Here is a 23,517-nt window from a genome sequence, read left to right on the forward strand (position 1 = left end):
CACCCGCCTCGTCCCCCGGGCCCCCGACGCTCCGGCTCCAGGCCGCCGCCCCCTCCCTCTTGCCTGCCCCCGCGTCCCCAGCGTTTCCTCGAGACGTGCTGCTGTTTGCCAACAGCCGCCAGCCACGAAAACAGCACTTTTCTTTAATCTCTGGACAGGGTTCCACTACAGCTTCCTGCAGGGATCGGCTAAATGGGAGGGAAGCCAGCGGTTGTGACAAGCAAGCTCGGCCACTACGACGGGGGCAAAAGGGCGGGTGCTCCGTCCTGGAGCCGCAGGCTGAGGGACCCCCTAGGGAACAAGCTTTTACTGAGGGGACACTAAGGCCAGAAGGGGAAGAGCCCTGTCCAAGGTCACCTGGCTGGAGAGCGCACCAGGGACGTGCGACGCCTCGGGTCCTGCTCCGGGCCCGGGAGGAGTCTGGCGCGCCAGGTGGAAACCACCGCATATCCTCGCTGCCGGCGCCTCCGGCTCCCCAGCCCCTGCGAACTCCCTGCTCGGGGCCCGCAGGGCCCACCTCTGAGACTTCTTTCTCAAGGGCGTGGTTGTGAAGCGGCCCGCGGGCCGCGTGCCAGACCGCGCTACCTGCAGGGTGCCCGCGGGCCCCGCCCCTTGGGCATCAGCCCCGCCCCCAAGCTGAGGTCCCGCCTTCCGCGCAGCGACCCCCGCCCCCGAGAGTGCAGGCTCGCCCCGCCCCTCGCGCCACATTCGCGGCGCCGCCCCACCTCATCCCCGCAGGGCACACCCCGGCGCCGGCGCTCGTGCGCGCCCCTCCTCCACCCTCCCGGCCGCGTCGCGCGCGCGCGCGCGCGCGCGCCGGTTCTGGTCAGACCCTGCAGTGGTGGCCGGGCTCCTCCCCCTGCGGCTCCGCCTCCTCCTTCCCCGCTCCTCGCCGACCTCCCCTCCGGGCGCTCTCGCGGTGTGCTCCTGTGGGTCCCGTCCGCCCGCTCCTAGCCATGGTGGCCTGGCGCTCGGCGTTCCTCATCTGCCTCATTTTCTCCTTGGCCACTCTGGTCCAGAGAGGTAAGGCGGGCGAGGGGCGCGCGGGGACCCCGCCCTGTGGACCCACGGGGCGGGGGCTCTGCGCTGGGGAGGCCGGGTGGTGCGCATGAGCGGCCCGGCCCCCGCCCCGAGGGCCTGCTGCAGAGGCGGCCGGCGGGCGGGCGTGGCCGCGCGCTGGGCGGGGGGCGGGGGGCGGAGGTGCGCGCCCCGGGCCCGCGGGGGCTGACCCCGCCGCGATCCTTGTGGCCAATGGGAGGGACTGGGAGCCTTCTGGGTGCTGGGTAGAAACAGCAAGAGTCATCTCTTGAAATCCTGAACAGGGTGTCACCACCGGTGACAACAGCTGTCTCCAGGCGATTGCCTTTGGGAAAACCTGGAAGAGAGCACCCGTTCCCATGAGCAGGGCTTCTCAAAATGTGTTTCAAGGCCACCTGCAGAAACAGCACCTGGGGAGCTTCCTGTACGCACTCCTACTTTGTCAGGATCTCGGCGGCGGGGATGGGGGGGTGGTGGACGGGGGACAGCGATGTGTAGTTCTGACCAGCTCCCCAGGTGCTTCTGGCTCCTGCCCCAGTGTTCGAGCCATTGGTGGTATTTTGCCAAGGAGAAGAGAGACATTCTACCAAATTAAAGGAGCATGTTTCTTAGACCATCGCTACTCAAAGTGTGGTCCAGGCCCGCATGGGCATCACCTAGGACTTGCTAGTAATGCAGCATCTCAGGCCCCGCCCCTGACCTACTGATCGTCTTAGAATAAATGCAGTCTGTAGTTAAAAATAGAGTCTCCCAGAAGTACCAGCGGAATCTTCTTACACTTACATCACATCTCCACATCAGAAAAAGGGGTTGAGGAAAACACAGAAGTTGAGCACAGAATTGTGCTCATTACACAAAGGCAGATTCAGCTAGTGAAAAATATATGAGCTCACAAAAACTGTGTCCTAATACTGAGTCCTCATGAGGTTGGTGTTATATATAAGGAACTCAGGAAAACAGTAGACAGTCCAAGGAAGTTTTGCAAGAGATGCAGAAATGTTTCTCATGTGGGCAACCCTCAGGGAGTCTGTACAAGAAGAACCATTCACCATTCTACAAAGGAGCCGGGCTCTATTCTAGATACTGATGCTACAGCAGTAAACAAACCTCAGACGCTATGCTGGTGGAGCTGACGTCCTGGTGGGGGAGAAAAATGAGCGCAAACACATCCCAATCCCTATGCTACATTGTTAGTGTCATGAAGAAAAATAAAGCAAGTTACAGGGTTGTTGAACTTTGTTTCATTTTTCCCTTTGGGGTGACGATTTCTATTTTGTGTATGATGCATTTGTGGGAAAAACTCTTAATCATTTGATTGACTTGCATCTTAATGATATGGGAAATCTGAAAATGGAAGCACAGAAAGGTTAGAAAAATACTCCCTTCAAGGCTATCTTCTGAAAGTCTTCAACATGGTATGCACATTGAGGAGGGGAAGAACATAAATGATCAGGTCTCAGATTTTCACCATCATGCGTTACACTACGTGAATTGAGAGGTGGGGGGGGATACTGCGAATGAGTGCAGCCATTTTCCAGATGAGGAAACAGAGGCACAGAGAGGGGAAATGACTTGCCTCAGGTGACAAAGCTAAGACTTGAAGGCAGGCTTGTCTGATTCTACAGTCCTTGCTTTTAAGCACTAGGCATAATGCCTTTACACCTGGAAGCTGCCCTCCTTCTATGCCTTACTGGCCACGTGGCCTTGGGACAGTGTTCTGAACCTGGCCCGGTTTGCTCTTTCGTATGATGCCTAATAACCCACAGAAGTGTCTTGAGAGGACCAGGTGTGTGTCACCCTCAGATTTGCAGCCCTGCTAGCAGCTACCATTTCCTGAGTGCTTGCTGTGTACCACTTCACATCTATATTTTTTAAATTGCCCCAACAGTTTTGCTGGTTAGGTATTATCCTCACCTTGCAGATGAGGGACTTGGAATTATGGAGCCAGGATCTCACACAGATAAGACTGGTACCCAGTGATCTTTTTTATTTTAATTAAGAACACTGAACCAGGAGAAGCTTTTGCTTCAAGGCAGGGACCCGGTTTCTTGGATCTTTTGTTCAGAACAAGATGACAGATACGGATTTTGCATTGGTGGTCCCTTCTGGGGATCCAGGCAGTTAGTTTCAGAGCTGCCGTGTTAAAATGAACAAACACTAAACATGGGTGCCCATGTAGGTACCCACTGGCTGTCCGGGAGCCCCAAAGTGGAGGATCAGGTGGGTCTGCCCAAGAGCCACTTTATTCTGGGTCCTAGTCCTTAGTAAGGAGGTGTGACAGAGAAATCCTGGCAGGCCTCAGAAGGCACATGGAACCTCGAAGCATGGTTTGTGAAACCCCTCCAGATGGGGAAAGTTGAGACAGACTTGGGGTTCCCAGGAGTTTAAAAGGGTGGTTACCGAGTCGTTCCTGTTCTAATTACAGGTGGGTTTTTAGTCCACTGAGTATTTTACTAGTTCTGAAGAACTGCCTGAGGACGGGTATGTCACCTGTCTGCACCTCCAGAAATGGGAAGCTGTTCTTTTGAGGTTCAGGGAGAACCTCAGGGGTCCGGCTGGGTGGTAATTTTACGAGGGCTCTATTTCCCCAGTGTTTTCCATGCGCCAGGCCCTCCGTGTCTCACACACTTTGCACCTCTTAGCTACCCTGAAAGGTTGGCACTGTCACCCATGTCGTCTCCTCATGTCCATACAAGCAGCTTGCATACAGCCTTGAAAAGTAACTGAGTGGTAACTCAGATGAAAAACACGTGGTCCAGCAAGGTTTTGGACTTGAACTCAAGTTTATCTGAATAACCAAAGGAGGGGTCGTGAAGGCCAATCTGTCCAGGAATGGGGCAGGTCATAGAAATGTGAGAAGTGGCCGAGAGTAAGTGTGATCAGCGTGTTGGCAAACCTCCAAGTGCCTGCTCCCTTAAAGAGAGGTGGCCCAGTGGGGTGGGTACAGCTCAGCGGTAGAGCATGTGTTTAGCATGCACGAGGTCCTGGGTTCAATCCCCAGTGCCTCCATTAAAAAAGAAAAAGAGGTATCTAGCACTACCACCACACAGGACAAGTCACTTAACTGCTGCATGCCTCGGTTTCCTCATCTGTAAAATGGGGATAATACCACCATCCGCCGTGAGGGGTGGTTACTAGGATTAAATGGGTACAAATGAATAAAACACTTAGCACAACACCTGGCTCTGACTGAGCTCCGTTAATAACACTTACTCCAAGCCGCATTTTAAAAATCTACAGTGCAAACCTTATGCTAAGTGAAAGAACCTAAACACAAAGCCCCACATATGCATGATTTAGTTCATATGTAATGTCCAGAGTTGGCAAATCCCTAGACACAGCAAGTAGATTAGTGGTTGCCAGAGTCTCAGGGGAACGAGCAGTGACTGCTTACTAGGTACAGGGTTTCCTTTTGGGGTGATGGAAATGTTCTGGAATTGGAGAGAGGTGATGGATATATAACCTTGTGAATGTACCAAGAACCACTGAATTGTATACTTGCAAAGGGTGAGTTGTATGGTGTGTGAATTATATCCATTTAAAATAAATTCAGTGGTGTCCAAGCAGAACACCTGAAGGGGGCAGCAGCATGTGACTCCTGGCTTGGGGGTGCTCTTCAGGGCCTTTGAGCTAGGTCGGGCTAGGGAGAGGGTGGGAGCCCAGTGGGCTCCACATGCCGGTGGCACTGGGATCCAGGCAGAAGCCCTGTGGTCTGACTTGGGCTGGGTATGAGCCAGACAGGCCACAGGGGCTCCTGCAGGATTGGCCCAGAGCTGCTTCACCCTGCTTGCCCGAGCTCAGGAGTGGTCCCTGCAGAGGCGCATCCTGGGGATGCGATGCAGGGGCCCTTCCTTGTCTGGGATGGCTCAAGTTCGCCCTTACGCATCCCAGTCATCGCACTGGCCTGGCTGGGTCTGGGGACTTGTTTGCCTTTTAGTCTCACCAGTTTCGATTGGTTTTCAGCCCCTTCCTCACCCCCATCCCCTCCATCATTTTGGAACCAGGTAACACCAATGTGTGTGCTTGTTAAGCACACAAAGTCAAAAATCACCCAGGAGTCAGTGTCAGCAGGCACTGAGGAGGGGGCCTGAAGGTGCCTGCAGCAGGGATGACAGCAGCAAGGATGAGGATGACCAGGCTGTCTGGCTGCTCAGAGGGGAGGGTGGGGAGCAGCTGGTTTGGGTTCTGTGAGTTAAGGAAAGATAGTTTCCAGGTGCACAGACTTTTCATTTGGGGTTCTTCCCCACGTGCTGTTGGTGCTTTTCATGCCATGTGTCCTCTCCTACCCTTTGCACTTAGCACGTGCATGGGGAGGCCTGGCTGCAGGGGTTCCTGGTCCCCAACCCAGACTTGGCCTCCCTGAGGCTTGCTCACAGGTCCACTGACCAGCCAGTCTTGGTTTGTATATAAAAGCTTAAAGTCAACCTAAACACATAATAGAAATGGGTGAGAAAATCTCTCATGCGGGTTGGTGTTCCAAATGGAGGTGGGTGGGAAGCTATAGTAGGCAGGGTAATAATAAGAATGCCCCCCAAAGGTGTCCACACCCTAATCCCTGGAACCTGTGACTGTGAGGTCACACAGTAAGGGGAATTAAGGCAGCAAATAGAATTAGGTTGCTAATCAGTTGGCCTTAAAATAAGATTCTCCTGGGTTATCCTGGCCGATTAAAGGACAAGGGTCCTTTAAATACAGAAGAGGGCGGTTGAGGAGTTAGAATCAGAGTGATGCCATGTGAGGAAGATTCAACTGACCGCTGCTGGCTCTGAAGATGGAAGGTGCCCGGAGCTAAGGACTGCACACACAGCCTCGAGCAGCTGGAAAAAGGGCAAGGGAACTGGCTCTCCCATAGAGCTTCCAGAAGGAATGCAGCCCTGCTGATACCTTGATTTTAGCCCAGGGAGACTGTGTTGGACTTCTGACCTCCTAAACTGTAAGATAAAAGTGTGTGTTGGTTTAAGGCACTAAATTTGTTATCATTTACTAAGAGAAGCTAAGGGATGGGTATTAACGTCCTCTTCATTCTTTGAAAAAAAAAACTAGCTTGCGATGTCTCATTGCTTCAACTTTGCCAACTTAAATCAATCCTCAGTCTGCTCTGAGTTCAGGATTTTAAAGTAAATGCGCCAAAAATTGGACCGCAGTGATGTTCTTGGCGCAGCAGTGAGTGTTTTGAAGCACCTCTGAGGGCTCTGGAAGGCAGCTAGATGTCTTTTGCTGGGGTTTGATTTTTAAACTACTTCACGAGGAGGTTGGAGAGTGTGCCCCATGCCGTGGGCCACCTGCAGTGGGGGCTACCAGCTATGTCCCAAGAGGCCTTTTCCATGCCCCCAACTCCCCCCACCCCAATCCTGACGGCTGCTTTTGAAGCAGGGTGCAGTCTGGGGCCAGCAGACAGACTCTCTTCTCTTTGTCCGGGCAGAGCCTTCCCCTTTGCTGAGGAGGGGGTGGGGAGTGTGCGGTCAGGCTCACCTTTGTCCCCAGGTGGGTTTCGGGGGAGGAACAGAGCAGAAATGGGTGGGCCTGGGCCGCCACTCCAGCTTCAGCTAATCCTGAGCTCTGTTTCTATTAGTTTTCTACTTGAGGCTGCTCATAAGATGTCAGAGGGCTCTGCAGCTTTAAAGCTTGAAAACATCTGTTTGAAGGAGAGGCTAGAGACAACATCTGGCTGGCCTTGCAAGGTGGTTCTGTTTGGGATTGTTTTCCAAATTAGAGGCAATACCCTGAGCAGGAAGCATTGTTGCAGAGCGGAATTCATTACAGGCGCTATGGCCAAAATAGAGCCAAGGCACCAAGCCGCTCATCTCGACATTCTTTTTATTTTTATTGCTGCTTCAGCTAGCCCCGGATGATGGAATTAACACGGGGCCGGCATTCCAGTGTGGCCCCACCATTTGCTGGCGACAGTTCCCTTATCTACACCAAGAGGCTGCTGACCTCTGCTTTGTTGGCCTCGCAGAATTGTTGGAGCAGCCAATTAATTGCTAATGCAAACAGGCTGTGTTGTCAAGATATTAGCAAAGTTAGGCTCCGGGGAGGGGAGGAGAATGGGAAAGGGGCCACCTGCCTTCCTCCCTCGCTTGCATTGGTTCTAATGAGAATTCAGGGGCTTTCGTTTACAAAAGCCTTTATTGACCAGAAGCAAAGTGCCCACCAAATTAGTGAGCTGGGCTCAAGAGTCCCAGTGAGCTGGGAGGAAGACCTGGAATTGAGTTGCTTTTCATATCCCTTTGGCTTCCTGCAGAATTCTGGGCTGTCTTGCAGGAGCGATCCTTTTTACTTTCTCACTATTCATTTGTTTGGCTCTGTCATCTAGCTTTAAAAAAAGGGGGGGGGGTGCAAAAAAATCAAAGTAGTGCCTAACAAGAAACAAACAAGAATGGTATTTTAATCTTTCATTCATGAAAATGCAACATACCATGTGGAGTTGTAGTTCGGCACTCTCATTAACTTCCTCCCAGCACTTTACTTCCCACCCCTCCCCCAAAGCTGTTTCTGGCCAAGGTCAGTGATGACTTCCATGTGGCTAAATCTGAGGGTCATCTGACACTGCTGATCGCACCCTCCCCTGGAAGCGTTTTCTCCCCTTGGCTTCTGAAAAGCCAGGCTAGTCATTCCTTGCCTTTTCCCCTCACCTCTCTGATCTCACGCCTTGTGGGGATGCCCTGGGCTTTGTCCTTGGTCACCTGCTCTACCTGCACTCACTTCCCAGGTTCTTTCACGAGCCTCATGGCTTAAATGAAATCTCATCTGCATGCTTTTGACTTCAGTTTCTATCCCCAGTCCTGACCTCTCTTGACCTCCAGGCTCTTGCATTCAACATCCCCACGTGGTCATCCAATGGCCTTGCTGGCATTAAGTTATTGAAATCCTTCCTGGTTCAGCCGTTCTCCCCACTCACCAACTGACTCTGCCCTTCCTTCAGGATTCCTGGACCTCCCCATGATCCAGGAACCAAAGGGTTCGTGCCCTGTGCAGCCATATTATTGTGACTGTTAACCCTGCTTATACGCATCTTTAAAGGCCCTGTTCAAACCTTCTCTTCCCACCTGAGTAATTGGCAACGCCATCCTGCTAGTGGCTTTGGAACGTCCCACACCTGATCTGTCAGCAGTCTGTAGCAGTGACCACTCTCAGAATCATCCAGACTCCCACCTCTTTTCACCTCCTCTTGGGCCACCTCCCTTGGCTGGGCCACCGTCCCCTCTCATTGGAGCCCTGGCAGTGACCTCGCAACAATTGTCTGAGTCTGCTCCTGTCCCCTACAGTTCAACTTCCACGCAGCAGCCAGACTATCTCTAGAGACCTCAGTCACTGGCATTGCATCCTTGCTCAGAACTCTTCCTGTTGTGATGAAAATAACATCTAAACCCTGACCGTGGCCTACAAGTCCCAACAGACCCGGGCCTGTGTGTACTCTCACCCATTCCCCTGGCTGACTTGCTGGTCCTGCAATATGCTAAGCACTCCATCACCTTGGGGCCTTCATGTTTGCCGTCCCCTCTGGCTAGAAGCTCCTCCCCTGGACAGATGTGCGTCCTCTCCTTAACTTCCCAAGTGCCCCCACCTTGGAGAGGCCACCCCTGACCACCCTCCCTGAAACTATGCCTCAAATACCCATCTACTCTCAGCCTGCTTGAGTTTTCTTAAAAGCCATTTCTCCCTTGATGCTATCTGTCTACCTGCTTCTTTGTTTACTGTCCCACTAGACTGTGGGCTCCATGACGGCGGGGACTTTGTTTTTTGCCTGCTTCCTCATGGTGTCTAGAACCACCCGTGGCGCAGTCAGGGACTCTGGCAGGAAATGGATGGAACGCTGGAACCAGGTCACTGCACATTCACTCAGAGGGTTGTTTACAAGGTAGGGGCAGGGTTAGGGGAGACCAGCAAGGGTTGGGAAGCCCCTTGGGTGGTGAAGTGCCATGAGGGGAGTGCTTACCGCCCTGGGCTTCAAGTGGCAAGGGGAGGAAGGAGTCCTGGAATCCAGTGTAGCTCGGGCTGCAGGGGGGTACCAGGCCACCTGTGCAGGGCACTGCCGCAGCCTGGAGGGTGGGAGCCAGAGGAATAAACACTGCGAGTGTTCCCACCTTCCAGTCTTTTGCTCCTGCCTCCCAATGGCTGCACCTGTGGGTCCTAAACTGTGCACCTAGGTGCCCTGGGGCACTGCAGGAACTCAGTGGCAGCGAACTCATGGAGGTACCATGGATATTTTTAATTTGGGGGGAAATGTAGCCACGTCTATTAATTGGTTGGAACCATCTACTTATAAATGGAGTGGTTAGGTATTTCTTTTGGTGGAAAGGTGTTACTAACCAGGGTTCTTGGACTCCTTAATCAATAGCAATTGATAAGAGGCCAGAGGAGAAATGCAGGCGAGGCTTTCTTGGGACTCATGCTGCAGCGTGGGGGTGCAAAACAAGGAACAGGTGCCCTTACTCACTCCCTGGCGGCCGCAGTGGCGGTGGTGGGGTGGGGATGAGCTGGTCCCTTAATCGGTTGGGGGCGGGTCCAGGGATCGGGCTGAGGGGTGTCTTAGGTGGCCTGCTCACCCCTTGGTGCTGCTGTGTGCAGGGATCATGCGCAGGACCCTGCTTCTGCTCCCAGCACCTCAGAAGTGGCAGTTGGATTTTTGATCTTTTTTTATCTTACTGTTCACAACTTGCCCCAACTGCGCATGTACACAGTTATTTTTAATTCCTTATAGTTTCTTTGTATTCTGTTGCTCAGTCCCAGGTGGCAGCCTGTCTCAGAGGTGTGGTGAAAAAGCCACTGAGACATGGAGGGAACCTGTGGGCTGAACCCAATCAGGAGTCAGAGGGCATGGAAGCCATTGATGTCGCCCTTGGTAGTGGATCTGCTGATGCCCGAGTGAGTGGCTACAGAGCCAGGATCAGCGTGGGGCACTGAGGGCAAAAACAGCAGAATAAAGCATGGATCTGCCCTTAAGAAGTTTATAGTCCAGACAGACCTGGAGGCAGCTACATGTAATAACTGTCATATGTGTCATCAGGGAGGCACCTGGGTTATACTGTTGCTGCAGTGCTGTCTGCCTAGAAGACCCTTGCCCCGATCATCCCCATGTTGAAGGCTGTTCCTGTCATCCTCTGTAATTAACCACTGCAAACTTAGCAGCTGGTAACTACTGAATTTGGCTGTAGATTCTGGAGAAGAATTTAGAAGAACACAGCAGGGATGGCTATCTCTGCTCCAAGGGGTCTAGCATCTCAGCTAGAAGACGCAAATGACTAGGGGCTAGAATCATCTGAAGGCTTTTCCCTGACATTTCATGAGAGATTGGCTCAGCTGGCCTGTTGCTACCTGGCCTCTGCCCGTGGTTTGGGTTTTCTTACAGCATGGTCATTGAACTTCCACTTAGGGCTCTAAGCATGGGTGTTCCAGGGGACAACGTGGGAATTTCACACATTCTCATTACCCCCCAAGGAAACGCCATGCCCTGTAAATGGTCACGCCCTGTTCTCTCCTCCCCCAGTCCCTGGCAAGCACTAATCTGCTTCGTGTCTCTGGATTTGCCAGTTCTAGACATTTCATATAAGTGAAATCACACAAGAGATGGTCTTTTGTGTCTGGATTCTTTCACTCAGCATAATGTTTTCAAGGTTCATCCAGGTTGTAGCATGAATCAATACTTCATTCCTTTTTAAAGCTGAATAATCCATTTTATGGACATACAGCACACTTTGCTTGCCTATTTATCAACTGATGGACATGAGCTGTTTCTACCCTTTGGCTATTGAACGCAGTGTTGCTCTGAACATGCACATACAATTCCTCTGCGCATCTGTGTTCAGTTCTGTGGGCTCTGCTCCTCGGAAGTCACGCACCAGCACATTCACTGCATTCTGTAGGCTGAGTCATCTAAGGATAGTCCAGATTCAAGCTGAGAACATATATCCTACCTCTCAATGGAAGAGCATCAAAGAATTTTTTAGCCACAGTTTTAAACTGCCACGCAAATCTGCTGAGATTTCAAGGTCCAGACGAAATGCTGCATCTCCTGCAGAAGTAGTAACTGCTATAGCTCTACCAGGATGCATACTTCTCTGTGTCTTTATGAAACAATCACCGTGGTGCCTATTTGTTGTTGTACTGGTTACTAGCTCAGCTCTATTCCCCATCTTCCCTTGATGCCACATGCTGTCTTCAGCTGTCAGGTTCTTTCACTAATGAGTGGGATAGGCTGGCTGGCTCTGACGGTCCTTTAGCACTGATTCTCTGTGAGCTTGACCTGCCCTTATTTGCAGAAGCTTTCTCCGGGGCGGGGGGCGGTCTTCGCTGGAGAGCACAGTGACTAACATGCAGCTCCCTTGGAGGGGCTTGTAGAGCGTGGGTCTCAAGAGCCTTGGATGACCCCCATCGAGGTGAGACCGCCCAGGGACTTGCCTTTCTCCACCTATGACCATTTCTACTTGGAGAGGGTTTCTGGAGGGTTGAGCCCTTTTTTTTTTCCCCTGGAGAGAGGCTATTGAGCAGTTTCTCAGCCATGGCACTACTGATGCTTGGGGTGGATTAATTCCTCAGGAGGGGCTATCCTGTGCATTGAAGGATATTTAGCAGCATCCTTGGCTTCTATCCACTAGATGCCGGCAGCAACCCCCTCCCAAGTCTGCCAACTCTAAGTGAGTCCAGACTTAGCCTAGTGTCGCCTGGGGGCAGAACAGCCCCGGGTTGAGACCCACTGCTGTAGAGACAGACATATCCTTTGTATTTCCACTCTCCATTTTCAGTATTCCTCATGAGTCACTGAAGTTTTCTGTCATCGTCGCATTGCCTCAGGATGGACACGTTAGAGTAAATCAGATCACAGAATCTTTCTGGATGGGTAGCAGCCAGCTGACTCTCGGAAAACACCCCAGGCTGCTTGGCGAGCTTTGAGCTCATCCTAGTCAGATCAGGTGCATCGTCCGTCTCTTTAGGAAGTTATCTTCTGCACAGACTCCCACAGATGGCTCAGCCCATCTATTTTGGGTTGATCCTCATTAGTTTCAATTTTAGCGGCCGACCTTGTCTTTTTTTCTAATACATTTTATGACTTTCTGAGAAACAGTGAAAAGGAATAAACAGAAAAATGAGCCAAAGACTTGACTAAGCAATTCATAAGAGAAGAAATCAAATTGGACAACAAACATATGAATAGATGCTCAACCTCATTTAGTAATTGGAGAGATGCAAATTAAACTCTAATAAGAAAAAATTACATACCCTCCAGTAGGCTACAAATTATAATGAAGTCTGACAATACCAGGTGTTTACATGGCTACAAGACTAATACGTGCTCTTTGTAGTAAACTTGCAAAATGTAGAAAAGTGTCGAGAAAATGCAAACCCCATTACCCAGGGTTAACCACCATTAACATATCAGAATACGGTATTTCAATGTATTGTTCTCTGTAGAAATATATATTTCACATTATTGGTATGGAGATTTCCCCTTTATTGTGAAATATGGCATAGATATTGAAACGTATGCAAGGCCTTTAACAAATAATTGTAAAGTGAAAATCTGTCATTGCCAGTCAAGCTGACAAATAGAACGTTGACAGCACCCGGGTGGACCTCTGTGAGTCCGTCTGTGATCACAGCCCTGCCCTCCCCACAGAGGCGACACTAGTCTGCTTTTTGTGCAGTTGTTTTGTTTGCTTTATACGTCTACCAGCTCTGCTTGTGGCCCTGAATAATATAGTTGAGTTTGGCCTGTCTTGTAGCCTGGTAGAAATGCAATCACACTGTATGTAGGTTTTTGTGTTTTGCCTCTTTCCCCCCACATTGCTAATATGTGTGCTTGTGGCTGATGCATTTTCATTGCCAAGTATTTTTTCCAGTGTTTGAGTATATACCACGAGGATTTGAATATCCCACGAGGTTTTTTTTTTTTTAATTCATCCTCTTATTGATGGACGTTTGGGTGGTTTCCAGTTTTTGATTGTTTCAAGGAGTGCTGCTGTGAGCATTCTGATGCAGATATGTACAAATTTCTCTAGGGTACTGGTTCTTTTTATTTGAAGTATACTTGATTTACAGTGTTGTGTTTCTGGTGTACAGCATAGTGATTCAGTTGTACATATGTATATATATTTCATGTTCTTTTCCATTATAGTTTATTGTGAGATATTGACTATAGTTCCCTGTGCTATACAGTAGAACCCTGTTGTTTATCTAGGGTACTGGTTCTTAAACATTGGTCTTGGTACCCTTGGAGGGCTCCCAAGGCCTTTGCAGGAGTCCACAAGGTCCAACTATTTTCATAATAACACTAAGATGTTAAATGCCTTTTACATTACTTCCTCATGAGCGTACAGTGTTTTCCAGATCTGACGTGACATATAACATCATTACCCTGGCTAATGGAATGTGTGCTTGTGTCTTCTTGTGTTTTACATTTTTCTCAGTTTTAACTTCTAGTATCACAGATATGAATTGGATATAACCCACATAGACAAAAGGTTTTTGAGAGTCTCAATTTTTGAGTGTATAGAGTCCTAAGGGCCAAAAAGTTTGACCATTGCTGTCCTCAGATTCTACGTAAGAGTGGAATTTCTGGGTTATGTAGTATTTGTAGCTTCACTCTTTCAGGTGATGCCACACTGTTTCCCAAAGTGGTTGTACCACTTTACATTCCTATCAGCAAAATATATGAATGTTTCTGTTGTGCAACAGCTTCATCAACACTTGCTACTGTCAGACTTGAGTATAATTTTAGCTACTAGTGAGTGTGTCATATTTTTATGGTTTCATTTGCTTTTCTCTGGTTACTCATGAAGTTGGGCATCTTTCCATATGTTTATTGTCCAATTTGATTCCTTTATGAATCACCTGGTCAAGTCTTGGCTCATTTATCTATTCTTTTTCTATGCTTTTCAATCATGATGCTTTATTTCCCCATGTGCTTGGTTATTTTTGGCTGTCTATTACTCATTGCCCTTGAAATATATATGTGGGGGCTCTTTGAAGTCTAAGATAAATGTACCTTCTTCTAGAGAAGACTGTATTTGATTTTGTCAGGTGCCTTAGGACATTACTAGCCTGGAAGCACCTAAAATGAGTGCCCAACCTTTTCCCCTTGTTTTCCCAGCACCAAGGCAACCTTCCTTGCAGTCCTCCGGAGCTGAGTTGGGAAGGGGCAAGTTTGTTTCTGAGTCACCCTTCCCCCAAGGGTGTAGTCCTCTGGGGCCCCAGTTTAATCGGGGAAGAATTTTCTATTAGATGCCTTAACTTAGGTGCTCATGGGCCTGAACTACAGTCCCCTTTGCCTGTCTTGGAATATTGCCAAAGTCAAAGGCAGGGTTTGTCCAGGCTGGCAGATAGCTGTGGGGCAGACAGCTGGGTGTGCACAGATGGGCTCCTACCTCTCTGGATTTCCTGCTGTCTCTTAGGTATTGTCATTTTTTTTTAACCATCCTGTCAGTCCTTCAGTGCTTTTAAGGGGATGTTTTAAAAATCAACCATTTAAATTGTTTTTAATTGGAAGGTTTGTCCAAATAATCCATCTTGCCATTACTGGAAATACAAATTGATGTATCTTTATCCTGTTTGTGTATGTAACCTTATATTGTGTGTATTTTCTTACATAATTAAAATTGTTTTGAGTATATGACTTTTGATGGATATTGAGGTGGACTCCAGGTCTTTGCTATTATAAATTGCATTTCAGTAAATCTTTGTACATATTATTTGGCTGAGGATAATGGTACCTAATTACCAGTTGGCTGGCAGAAGTGGGTGAGATAAGGTATGAACCTTAGTCAGTGCTCAGTTGCTGTCAGCCTTTGTGACTGTTCTTCTTGCAGACGCACATGAGGTGGCCGAGGGGGCATGTGGAGCCTGCCTGCCTGTGGAGGAGGAGACAGTCTTGTGCTGAGAGTGTGGGGATCCAGCTAGACAGTGAAGATTGGAAGGAGGAATATCAGGCGACAGGGGGACCAGTGAAGGAATGTGGGTTGCCCAGGTACCCCGAGGGCCTGGCTTGAGTCACCAGCCCTGAACTGGTGGCTGTGCTCATGCCTGTCAGCACAGGGATGGGAGACTTGCCACTGCAGGGTGGCATCACCCCAGAAGGCAGAAAGGCTGGCGGCAGGATCAGGATCGCTCCTCCAAGTGTCAGTCTCCTCTGGGAGGGGTTAATGAAGTGCCATCTGGCACCCTGCTCTGTGCAGAGCCAACGGGGATGAGTCAGGCGTTGGCCTTGCTATACAAAGCTCCCAGAGTAGTAAGGACAGAGAGCGGGTTCCCCTCTCAAAGCTGGGGATGGGTAGGGCGAGAGCAGAGCGCTGTAACTGGGATTGCTGATGCTGGCTCCAGTCTCCGCCTGGACGATGTGCGAGGAGGGTGGGGAAGCAGCCGAAAGCCGGGAGGAGAACAGGAAGGACTGGCCGTGGGCTGCTTGGCAGGCTCTGCGAGGTCTGGCCAGGACTGGGAAGACAGGGCCAAGACTGGAGAGTGGCATTTCCAAGGCGGCGCAGTCTCTTGTGCAGAGTGGGGATGGAACTGCCTTTAGCAAAGCGAGGCGAGTGAAGGCTGTTGGAGATGAGGAAGGAGGCGAAGGGGCCGAGAGCAGGATCTGGAGGACCCCCAGGCCACAGGTGTTCACATTCTAGGTTGACTTGGGGTAGAGAAAGAACCCAGCCAGTGCTGGACAGCTCCACTGGCTCCCTGATGAAGAGGGAAGATGCTGGAAGACAGGAGAGGGTGGCCTTGAGGAAAGGGGCAGCCACAAGGTGGCTGCAGCCTCAGAAGAGGAGGGAGGGCTAACTGAGGGCGAGGGTGGGTTTCTTGGAGTGTCTGATCTATCTAGAGGATGAAACATGCAAAAAGCCATAAAGGTGCTTGCCTGTGGTTGCAGAGGGGACCTTTATAACCACTGAACGGCAGAGGCCTTTGTGTAGCAGGTTGATTTCCCTTCCCCTCCCACCACTTGAAATAGTTCCATTTTTCACATACCATGACATTCACCCACTTAAAGGATACAGTTCAGTGGGTTTTAGTATATTCAGAGTTGGGCCACCATCACATCACATTTTGGGACATTTTTATGACCCCCTAAGCTGCCCCATACCCTTTAGCAACCCTTTTCCAGTTCCCCCCTTCCACCCTGGCAGCCACCAGTCTGCTTTGTTCCTGTGTATTTGTCTGTTTTAGACACTTCATATATGTGGAATCATACAATGTGTGGCCTTTTTTATTGACGTATAGTTTATTTGCAATGTTGTGTTAGTTTCAAGTGTACAGCAAAGTGATTCGGTTATACATATACATATATATTTTTTCATATTCTTTTCCATTATAGGCTATTACAAGATATTGAATATAGTTCTCTGTGTTTTACAGTAGGTCCTTGTTTTTTTAATCTACTTTATGTATATTAGTATGTATATCTTGAACCCAAACTCCTAATTTATCCCTCCCTCCCTCCCCTTTCTCTTTTGGTAACCATAGTCAGTTTTCTATGTCTGTGAATCTATTTCTTGTTTGTAAATAAGTTCATTTGTATCATTTCTTTTTAGATTTGGTGTGCATCTGGTTTCTTTCAGTGTCAGCACAATGTTGTCAAGATTTATCCATATTGAAACAGGTGTCCATACTTCATGCCTTTTTTTAATCCAAATTCTGTTTTGACTGCATATACACATTATATTGCATGTAAATACATATATACAGTATGCTGCACATTTTTTTAGTTTACATATATGTACTAATTATTGTTTCTAAGAACAGATCTTTAGCTTTTTAAACTTACATAGTTATCAAAAGATTAAAGCCAGCTACAAAATAAAAATCAACAGAATGCAGTAATCCAGTCATAAAGGACAGTCAAATGTGCTTACACATATTCAAGAAATAAAAATAATTAGTTCATTTGTGTCCTTATTGTTATTTTTTAGATTCCTCAAATAAATGATGTCATATGGCATTTTTCTTTCTCTTTCTGGCCCACTTCACTTAGAATGATAGTCTTCAGGTCCATCCATATTTGCTGCAAATGGCATTATTTTATTCTTTTCATGGCTGAATAGTATTCCATTGTATATATATACTACATCTTTATCCAGTCATCTGTTGGTGGACATTTGGGTTGTTTCCATGTCTTGGCTATCGTGAAAACTGCTGCTATGAACATTGGGCTGCATGTGTCTTTTTGAATTTTATTTTTCTCTGGATATGTGGCCAGGAGTGGGATGGCTGGATCACATGGTAAGTCTATTTTCCATTTTTTAAGGAACCTCCATACAGTCCTCCATAGTGGCTGCACCAATCTGCACTCTCACCAACAATGTAGAAGGGTTCTCTTTTCTTCACACCCTCTCCAGCATCTATCATTTGTAGGCTTCTCAATGATTGCCATTCTGGCTGGTGTAAGGTGATATCTCATTGTAGTTTTGATCTGCATTTCTGTGACAATTAGCAATGCTGAGCATCTTTTCCTGTGTCTATTGGCTATTTGTGTGTCTTCATTGGAGAATTGCTGTAAAAGCCTGAAATTAGAACATTATCTAACACCATGTACAAAAAAATAAACTCAAAATGGATTAAAGACCTAAATGTAAGACCAGATACTGTGAAACTCCTAGAGGAAAACACAGGCACAACACTCATGGACATCCATTACAGCAATATGTTTTTTGAACCAGCTCCTGGAGTATTGGAAATAAAAGCAAAAATAAACAAATGAGCTCTATTTAAGCTTAAAAGCTTTTGCACAGCTAAGGATACCAACAACCAAATGAAAAGACAACTTAGAGAATGGGAGAAAATATTTGTAAATGATGTGACTGACAAGGGACTAATTTCCAAAATATACAAATAGCTCATACACCTTCATATCAAAGAAACAAGCAACTCAGTCCAAAAATGGGCAGAAGACCTAAACTTCATGCCTTTTATGGCTAAATAGCATTGCATTGTATGGGTATAAGACATTTTATTATATCAGTTTATCAGATGATGGACATTTGGGTGGTTTTTGCTCTTTGGCTCCTATGAATACTGCTGTAAACATTCACACATGGACTTTTGTGTGAACCTAAGTTCTCAATGATCTTGGGTAGAATTGCTAGGTCATATGGTAAACACTGTGTTCTACTTCTTAAGGAACTGTCAGGCTTTCTTACAAAGCTGCTATGTCATTTTACAATCCCACCTGCAGCATATGAGGGTTCCAGTTTCTCTACATTCTCACCAATGCTTATTTTCTGGGTTTTTTTTGTTTTGTTTTGTTTTTTGAGAAAAAATACATCCTAATGATGTAGCATCTCATTGTGGTTTTGATCTGCATTTCCCTAGTGACTAATGAAGTCGAGCATCCTTTTCTGTGCTTATTAGGTCATGTTCTTGAGTGGAAGTCTGTCTAATGCAAAGGCCGCTACACTGGGAACCAGGAGGTCTGGAGCTCACCCTAGCCATGCTCTGGCCCACAGCGGGCGCTTCATGTTGCTTGTTAGATTGGTATATCCCCAGGGACTTTATGGTATATTGTTCTTGTCTTAAATGTATCTAACCATCCCCATCCCTACCTGAGAGCAGGGACCTTACTAATGAAATCCATCACTTACTGTCTATGTTTTCATTTGTCACCCTCTCCCTTTCCTTGGTTCCTTTCACCCACCTAAAAACGTGCTTAAGTTTTCCTTCATCCTGCGATCTCTCTCCTTCCCTTGCCTCCCTTTTAAGCTAGTGCTCCATCTCCCTGCCCCTCCACATCTCCACTCCCCACCCTTCCTCTTCATCTCCCTTTATTTTCTCAGTCACACTGGAGTGTGGCTTCTGTCATTTGCCCCACTGGTCTGCTGAAAGGTTTCACAGAGGCCATCAGGGCAAATGTATATGTTAAGTACATTCTGAAGTCACAGGTCCCAAATGATTGACACTGGTGACCTCACCAGGGTGTGGAATTGGAAGGAAGAGGGTAATTCTCCCTCCTTCCTGTAGGGTTATGTGGGAAGATGCACACAGAGAGCTGCTTGAATTAGTTTAGGAGCAAGCAGACAATGGAAGTAGCAGGGCAGAGAACTGATAACTTAAAATTGGTGGCAGGAAATGTCTAAGGCCAGTGATGTTTGTATGGTGGGCCCCAGAGGCCTTTGAATTGACATTGGGGTCAAGTGTTGTCTGTCAACACAATCAGTGATGCAGCTGGGCCATTCAGGTACTGTGGTATGAAAAATGTATTGAGATATTGCTCTGATTAAACAAATTGCAGAAATTTTAGAATCTGATGGGGCAGGCCCTTCTTAAATGACTCTGAAATTTCATATTTCCCTATGCATACTGTAGGGTCAAATTTTCAAGTTAAAAAAAAGACCATTGGGATTTTGATTGGAATTGTATTGACTAGGTTGATTTTTAGGAAAGCTGACTTAAAAAAAAAACCCAGTAGTAAATTTTCCCTTCCAACACTGGTTTCTCTATTTAGTTCTATGTTCCTTTTTTTTTTTTTCCATTTTATAACTTTCTTCATGTTCTACCTCACATTTCTTGTTAGGCTTATTACCGAGGATTTTATATTCCTGTTATAAGTGGAATTTTTTTCTCATTAAATTTTCTAAGTGATGATTGTTGGTTTCTGAGAAAGCTATATATATATATATTTTATTACCAACCACCTTACTAAACAATCTTTACTTCTCTTAATTTAATTTTTTTATAGAAGAAACTTCTTTTTCCTTTTTAATCTATTTTTATACATAGTGGCTAACATTTGTAAATCTCAAATTCCCAAACTTATCCCTTCCCACTCCCTTTCCCCGGCAACCATACAATTGTTTACTATGTCTGGCACATCTTTTTCTGTTTTGTAGATGAGTTCATAGTGTCCTGTACTTTTTTTTTTTTTTTAAGATTCCATATATGAGTGATATCACATGGTATTTTTCCTTCCTCTTAGTTTTTCACTTGATTCTCTTGGTGTTTCATATCACGTGCAGATAGCAATGGCACTGCCTCTTTTCCAGTATTTCTCTTTTTCTCCCCCCTTGGTAATCTCTTCTCTGGTTCTACTGGCTGGTACACCCTGGACTGTGTTAAATAATACTGATGCTAAGGGGCCTCTTTGCTTGTTTGTGACTTTGATTTGTGATATATTGTTTTGTCTTATTAAGGATAAATCCTCACTCCTATTTTACTAAGGATTTGAATTTTTAAAAAATCAGATTTAGACATTGAATTGTTATCTAGTGGTGATTTGGTATCTCAAGATCTGTGTGTTCCCCTTTAACTCACTGAGATAGTAAATCATATCACTAGACCCCTCCTAGTGAGCATCCTTGGCAAGCCCACCGTGGGCTTTGGATGTATTCCTTCTGAATACACAATTGGGTTCTAGTGGTGCATATTTTTTTTCTATCAGTATTCAAAAGTGAGGTTGGTCTGTAGTGTACTTTTTTCTGTGCTCCTTTTTCCAGGTGTTATTAAAAGATGGGAAGTTTTTCTCATTTCTGTGCTCTAGAAAATTCGAACAGTAGAGACATCTTCTGTCTTTTGAGGATAGAAATAATTCTCCTGCAGATTGAGCCTGGTTGATTCAGGGGTAGTTCATATACAGCTTTCCCATTTTTCCTCATGATGCTCTATTTAGGTTTTCTCTATTATATTCTATCTATATGTTAGGTTTTGTCTTTCATGTTGACTAATTTTTGAATATTTATGTAGCTCTAGAATAATAGCCATTTAATCCAGTTGACTATAAGCTCCATAAAGGCAGGATGTTTTTGTCCTTCCTGTTTACTGGTGTATCCCCAGGACCTTGAACAAGGTAGGGCACGTAGTAGATGCTTATAAATATTTGCATAATTGTTTGATTTCCTTTGTGTTAGTAGTTAAACTTCTCCTTTCTCAGTCCTAATATGTGTATCCATTCTTTTCTCACTTTTTCTTGATTAGGTTAGTGCGTGACTTATCCCTTTGGTGGTGATTGTTTTAAAGAAACCTAGGGCAGAAGGAGCACCTATTAGAGGAAAATAAGTCCAGTTCGCATCACCCTGCTTCATGACAGTATTTGATGCGAGAAGATGTCGGGACAATACCTCTGCACAGCTTTGAGAGAATAAGTGTGTGATCCAAGTCGTTATTCTCGTAAAGAGGCAACAGAAAGGCATTCTGGAAAATTCAAGGCTTCATGTACCCAAATGTTGATAGGCTTATTTGTAATTGCCAAGCACTGGAATCAGTTCCATTGCCATTTGATGGGTGACAGGATAAACTGTGATACCTCTACCCTGTGGAATACTACCTAGCACTTAAAGAGAACAGACTGTTGATATGCACAGCCACCTGGATGAGTCTCAGATGCCCTATTCTGTGTGAAAGAAGCCAGTCTCAAAAGAATACATACTGCAATATTCCATTTCTATGACATTCTTGAAATAACATTTAGAGAGATGGAGAAAAGATTAGTGGTGGTCAGGGGTCAAGGGCAGGTGAGGGGAAAGGGGAAAGGTGGGAAAGAGATGGATACTGTTATAAAAAGGCAGCATAAGGGATGCCTGTGCCAATGGAATTGTTCTTTATCTTGGTTGTTGCAAACTTCTTGGTGTCAGAATCCTTTGTTCCTGTGCACATTGGTCAGGTCATGGTGTCCCTGCAAACCTCCAACAAAACAAATGTAATTTTCTATTCTGCAACTTTTAATCTCTATATGAATGGAAAAGTGTTACAACCTTAAAGGTCAGAGCCTTGAGACTATCCTGTATATTTCAGGCTCTAGGCAACCTTCTTTTACAAAAAGTGCAGAACCAGCAAGATTAAGCCCAGGAAACAGCACAGGGTTTAAAAGTCAAAGGAACAGATCCAACATGGAGTCAGATTTGTTTTTTTCTATTACAAGCTGAAATCATAGAAACGGGTGGCATCAGGCTGGGAGAGTGGGTGAACATGTACGGCAGCTATCTGGGGAACACTAAAATTGAAGGGGTAGACAGAGTAGGACCAGCAAAGGACAATGCGCAGCAGGAGAGGACAAGAGCTGGAGAAAGAAAATGTCGTGGACTTTTAGGACATGGGGTTTCAAGGAAGGTTGCTCAGTGGTGTCAGATCGGTGGAGGGTCAGAAAGAGGAGTCTTCAAGTCTGCCATGTGTGAACCTGGATATGGCATTTCTTCCCCTAGCTGATGTCACCTCCTGTGCTCCCCAGATGGGTGGATGGTGTCACTGTTCCAGCCTATATGCCAAGGGACACATGTAGGCAGCTTATCCTTCCATTCCTGTCACCCCTGAAGCCCCTCAACTAGCTCTACCTTCCTCATGTGCCCTCCTTGTCCTTTGCCCGCTACATACTCAGTTCCAACCCTCCCATTTTATCCCTGCTCTCTGACAATGACAGGCTCCTGCGCCCCTGGGGCTTGACTCAGGAAGTTTCCTCTGCTCCCAGAGAATGTCTGCTCGCCCTTCCGAACTGGGCTCAGCTGCCCCTTACTCCTTAAAGCTGTGACTGTATAGCACCTGACATGCGCAGCTGCTGCGACCTCTGTTCAAGTATCTCCACCACTGGACTGAGGTTAAGAACTCTGTTCTCTTCTTTCTCTTTCACCCAGCCCCTGATACCTGGTGGGTGTTCAATGTTTGGTGACTAAATAGTTCTGTGTGAACTTTTTTGTTCTATGATCCTATGAAAAGCATTCCCTGAAGATATCCTTAAAATGAGAACTACTTAAGACATTGAAAATATGGTTGGATTTACAGAACTCTGAAGCACAAGCATCAGGGCCGGAACACTTCTGTTGTGTCCAAGCAGGTCGTATCAGCCCTTGGAAGTACACCCTGTTTCGTGTTGGGGCGGTCAGGCTGAGAGCCTGGTTAGGGGCCAGGTGTATTTATAGAGAGCATCCGCAGGCTGGCTCTGGTTTTAGATGCAAGTGGGGGCCCGGCCAGCCAGACTCCAGCCCGGTTTCCTGTACTCTCTGACCCAAATCCTCTTCCCACTGGCTCCCCTGTGAATGTCCTCTTGAAATGCAGTTTTCTTTTTTTAGGGCTTAAAAAATTGATGTATAATTCACAGACCATAAAATTAATCCCTCTAAAGTAGAAAACTCAGTGGCATATAGGACATTCACAAAGTCGTGTGACCATCACCTCTGTCTAGTTCCAACACATTTTCATCACCCAAAGAGGAAAACTCACACCCATTAAGCAGTCTGCATTCTCCCCTGCCCCAGCCCCTGGCAACCACTAATCAACTTTCTGTCTCTCTGTATTTACCTATTCTGGATGTTTCATATCAATGGAATCAGGCAGTAGGTGGCCTTTTGTGACTGGCTTCTTTCACGTAGCAGAAGCTTTTCAGGGCCCATCCAGGTTGTAGCAGGTGTCAGTGCTTCATTCCTTTTTTATTTAATAGAGGGACTGGGGATTGAACTCAGGACCTCATGCGTGCTAAGCACACGCTCTAGCACTGAGCTGTACCCACCCACCCCAGTTCCTTTCTTTTTTTATCCCTGAGTGATGTTCCACTGCATGGATAGTCCACTGGAAGTA

General features: G+C 47.0%; 1 long non-coding RNA gene across 1 annotated transcript in view; it reads left to right on the forward strand.

Moving 5' to 3' along the window:
- Positions 1-721: 721 nt before the first annotated feature.
- The window catches only part of LOC116662207, a 28,288-nt gene continuing 5,492 nt past the window's right edge, over positions 722-23,517 (forward strand). The window contains exons 1-3 of the long non-coding RNA XR_004318208.1: positions 722-1,023; positions 3,253-3,258; positions 14,897-14,902. This is a non-coding gene — a long non-coding RNA (uncharacterized LOC116662207). The remainder of the gene's footprint in view (positions 1,024-3,252; positions 3,259-14,896; positions 14,903-23,517) is intronic.

This window comes from Camelus ferus, chromosome X, assembly GCF_009834535.1.
Source record: "Camelus ferus isolate YT-003-E chromosome X, BCGSAC_Cfer_1.0, whole genome shotgun sequence".
NCBI classification, from domain to species: domain Eukaryota; kingdom Metazoa; phylum Chordata; class Mammalia; order Artiodactyla; family Camelidae; genus Camelus; species Camelus ferus.